Consider the following 4,925-nt stretch of genomic DNA (forward strand, 5'->3'; position numbering starts at 1 on the left):
AGGCAGCAGGGTCTGAAGAACCCAGAGGGAAGCTTGGCAGACTCCTGGACCAAGCCCTCGTTTTACAGACAGTAGAATAGGTAATTCATTAGACTCCAGCACATTTGGACAAATCCAAATTGGAGGACCCTCGGGATAACAGGAAGAGTTTTCATTATAAGCCCATGCAGTCCCCAGCCCAGTCTGGGCAGTGGATGTGGGATTTCCACATTCCAAGTGAATTCCACTTTCTCTCTCACGGTGACCTCCTCCTCATCTTGCCAGTAAATCTGGAATTCTAAGAAATACTCCCATTCTGAGTTTGAACTCCGCACTTAGCTTGATGTAATTTAACTGGTTTCTGGAACTTTCCTGGGTGCTGTGAGAACCTCTATTCTCAGCTATAGGCTGGTTGGTCCAGGTGCTATATTGAATAAGCCCAGGCTGGGGGCACTCCAACTCTGCCTCTTAGGCTTTGGGGCAAAGTATGCCCTCCCACCCTGCCCGGCCTGTTTGAAATGCATATCCAGACATGACTTAGCTAGTTGTTGAGTTGCAGTCTCTGGAGGTGCAGCCCAGGAATCTGGGTTTTACAAGCGCTCCGGAAGCTTGATATGCACAATAGATTTTGAGAACCACTGCTCTGGGGCCAGACAACTGGGACGGGGACTGTTGATATTTGTTTGCTCCCTTTCTCCTAGCAGTATCTTAGGAGAAATCTATCTAAATAAACCCAGAAGGGATCCTTCCCTTTTGCAAGGGCTCATGGGCTTAACCTTTGAATCCTCAGCACCGTCTGTGTTGGAACAGGGCAGGAGAGCAACAGCCCCAGACTTTCTTGCGGTTCTCAGGTCTGCGGAACTTTCCTCAGCCCTTCTGCCCCACCCCCCCTAGGGAGGGAACAGCACAACCCAGTTATGAATAGGTCCTTTCTCAGGTCTGGTAGTGCTGAGAGAAGGCCTTTTTGTTAGCTATAGCAGTTAGCATAAAAGAAGAGCAGTGCTGGGTCTCAAAGCCAGACTTACGAGAGCAAAGGAGATATCAAGGCCTCAGGGCAGCCCCCTGGACCTTCTGTGCTGGTCCCGCTACTGCATTATCTGCCACCTTATATAAAAAAAACCGACTCCAACCCTGGCAATGAGGGCAGGGTGGGGTCACAAGGCTCAGATGACTTCCTTCTACTTCCCTGTGGGCCATCCTTCAGATCCTGAGTGCAGAAAGGACCTAAGAAATGGGACCATTAACCAGGGAGCTGACAAGATTCCCAGTTTTCCATAGAGGGTAGAGTGGCTGTGCCTACGGGTGGGTGGCAGGATCAAACCCAACATTAGAATTAAGTAACTTTTACCCAGAAAAAGAAAGTTACACAAGCAAGCCCTCTAAAGGAAGTGGACTTAAAGTTCCCTGTTTTCATCATGACCATAAAAGGGTCTCAGTGTATCCAGGGGGAGCTCAAACAGAATGGCCCAGTAGCCTCAGCAGCAAAAGCACTGTACGGCCCTTCTTTCTCTCCATCATGCAAGCACTGTTCTTTCTCAGGGGTGCCCTCGGGTCTGGTCATCTCTCTAAGGCCTATGAAAACGGGATGCACATCAGATTACGGCTCAGAGTATTTACTCCATCATTCTGGGGCTCAGGTCTCAAACCTGTCACATGGTTTCATGGTACTATGGAAAAAGCAAGGACTTTGATGTCAGAAAGTTCTGTGTAAGTTCCTGCACTGTGCATCATCGTGAAATTAAACTTTCTGAGCCTTCAAGAGTCATGTCTTATGTCCCTTTACCTCCTAAATGCAGTACAGGGGAGTTGGGCTTGGCTGCATACATCATCCTAAACTACTGTCTCAAGAGTAGGAGGGGAGTCAAGGGAAAGCAGTTTTGACTGAGGGGGCAAACTTTCTGCCACAGACAGATCAGCCACCTTCCATTTCCTGGGCTTTCACCATTCAGACTGAGAAACATGAACAATGTATCAGGCCTTGTATCCTTGTTCCCTGTGGCCGTGTGCTGGAATCAACGTCAGAGCTTTGCAGGAAATGAAGCTGGTCAATCAATCAGGCTGCTGAAAACAAGGAGATAAAAAAATGGATCAACTCGAAATCTGTCTCCAAAGATCACTGATTAAGAATAAGCCATCCTCCGGGGCACCTGGTTGGCTCCGTGGGTTAAAGCCTCTGCTTTCGGCTCAGGTCATGATCCTGGGATCGAGCCCTGCATCAGGCTCTCTGCTCAGCAGGGAGCCTGCTTCCTCCTCTCTCTCTGCCTGCCTCTCTGCCTACTTGCGATCTCTATCAAACAAATAAATTAAAAAAAAAAAAAAGAATAAGCCATCCTCCTATCTCAAGAAAGCTTGGGTCTCCAGCTACGAAATCAGAAGACGCGACTCAAGAAGCTTTTCGTCCTCTCTGGTTGTTATCTACAGATAACAGAGGCAGCTTCTCAGCCCTTACTCCATGTTGCTCTCAATAATAGAAAGGGTTCCCTCTCTTTACACTCTGGCTCACATACAGGCCACCTCCCATAGCTTCTCCTGTTACCTCACTGATCCTCCGAGCCTTCACGATGGTGATTCTCTCATCCACGGTACCTTTGTTCCTCTGAACCAGTCTTTTTCTTCAGTTTCACTTTTCCTATAAAAACTATCTTATTGGGGTGCCTGGGTGGCTCAGTCGTTAAGCATCTGCCTTCAGCTCAGGTCGTGGTCCCAAGGTCTAGGAATCAAGCCTGGCATCGGGCTCCTTGCTCAGCGGGAGGTCTGCTTCTCCCTCTCCCACTCCCCCTGCTTGTCTTCCCTCTCTCACTGTCTCTCTCTGACAAATAAATAAAATCTTTGAAAACAAAAAACAAAAACAAAAACAACAAACTATCTTATTAATTCCATTTAGTTTCAATCAAACAATTCCAGAAAATGTGTCGAAAACTTTTGTGATGGGTATGTACGGCGTCTAGTTTCTAAGTAACTTGTGTTTATCCTTATTAATAACCTGCATTGTTCCTCACAAGCAGCAGCGTAGTATCATTGAAAGAACAGGAAGTGCAGTTGAAAGATTTGTATTCTGATTTCGGTGCTGTCGGTTGGCTAGATGGCCATGAACAAATCAATCTCCTGTTCATTCATTCTTTCGTTTATTCAATGCCTGGTGTGTACTAGTCACTCAGCTAGGTGCTGGGAACACAGATACTTACAACACATTCTCTGTTCTTAAGAATTCATAATCTAACAGTGTGGACAAATGGGTAAGCATATAATACAGAGTAAGTGCAATGATAAAAGAGTTACACAAGGTATTATGGGAACTCAGAGATGAGAGATCTAGTACAAACCAGAGCTGGAAATGAGGGAAATCAGGAGAAATCAGAAAACACTCCAGGAGGTGTCCCTGAGGGGGATCTGAAAAGATGAATAGAAGATGGTCTAGCAAAGGAACAGGAACATTTTCCAGACAAGGGATCTTGACTTAGAGCAAAGTCATAGACTCAAAGTTCAGTGCTATTGGCACGAAGGTTCAAAGGGGTGGGAGGATATGCATTGAAGAGGGTCAAGTCATGGAGAGCATCAGATGTTCTATCCAATGGCTTCGACTGCTCGTTATTGATGAGCTTACCGCTGTCCACTGACGTTGTCACGAAGGTCAAAGCTTGAGCAGTTTGCAAAATGTCTTTTGAGAACATAAAAGCAATAGTATAAAATCAGGCCCAAGTAGAAGATAGACTACGTGTTTATCAAACATCTAAGACCTTTGCTTCATGGCTATGTGAAAACACGCAGCTGAGTGAAGATTTAGCCCCTGCAGTGACAGGAGAAAAGTAGGAGATGGGACTCTCCTGCTGGTTTTGTCCAGTTTTTCCCCAAGTGGGTGCTGGCAAGGGAGCCTTCCCTCCTACCCACTTGTCCCCGGCCTGTGAAGTTCACCTGGCTAGTAGTTTGGATGCGCTTAACAAAGGGCCTGGGCTGCTTTCACTGCTGCCTGTGACTTCAGGGGAACCAGTGAGCTCCTGACAAAGGCAAAGCCTCCCGGGGAGGACAGGGTAGAGAAGAACCTGGTGTGATTAGACAGGGGAGGCAGACGACTAGAAAAACAGAAGTATCTTGGGATCTCCTTATTCTCTTCTCTTCCAGGACTGAACCAGTTTAACTCAGTAGCATCACTGTGGTGAACAGTGATAGAGTAGATGATACAAAAAACACAGAGGCTTGCAGCTGCTAAGAAACATTTTAGTGGCATAGCCATCTGCTGTAATTACTGCTGGCGTGGTTGGTCGCTAGTCATCAGGTTGGGTCCTGATGGCCCAGTTGAGTAACTGACCCTTGTTCTACTATCATTACTGTAAAGAGGTCATACTTGGGTCAGGCTGTTTTAGACTGGGAGGCAAAGATGCAACGTGAGAGCTGAGTCCACGCTCAAGGTTCCTGTCCCGAGCTCTGTGGTCACATGATGTTACGGGCCTGATGCCACTGATGCCGTTCATCCAGCTCAGATGAGGTGGTCTACAGCACACAACCGGCCTAACCTGCCTGCGCAAACAGTCCGGACTCACGGGCAAGGGGCGACTGCCAGGAGGCAGCTGTGCTTTCGTAACGTCTCTGTATGAATGAACCCTCAATGTTTTCATCTACCCTTGTGGTCCCCAACCCCCACTCCTCAGCACATGGAAGCTGGTAACTTTTAATTATCTCTTCGCCATTTGACTATACTTAGAGTTTCCTGTTTCCTTTAGATCTTAAACTTCATTTACCCAGGTGTCTTCCTGTCAGTCTGCTTACGGACATGTCAACAGCCAGTCTTTGAACCCCTTCATGTGAACCACCACAAATTCTTGCTCCATAAACACAATTTCACTCTACTGCTGGTTTTAGGTAGAAAGCAAGATGGCCAGGTAACGAACCTTAAATAAATTCTAATAATCATGTGGCCGTGTGGCGGACAGAACAGTAAATGAGCATAC

This window comes from Martes martes, assembly GCF_963455335.1.
Source record: "Martes martes genome assembly, chromosome: 10".
Taxonomy (NCBI): domain Eukaryota; kingdom Metazoa; phylum Chordata; class Mammalia; order Carnivora; family Mustelidae; genus Martes; species Martes martes.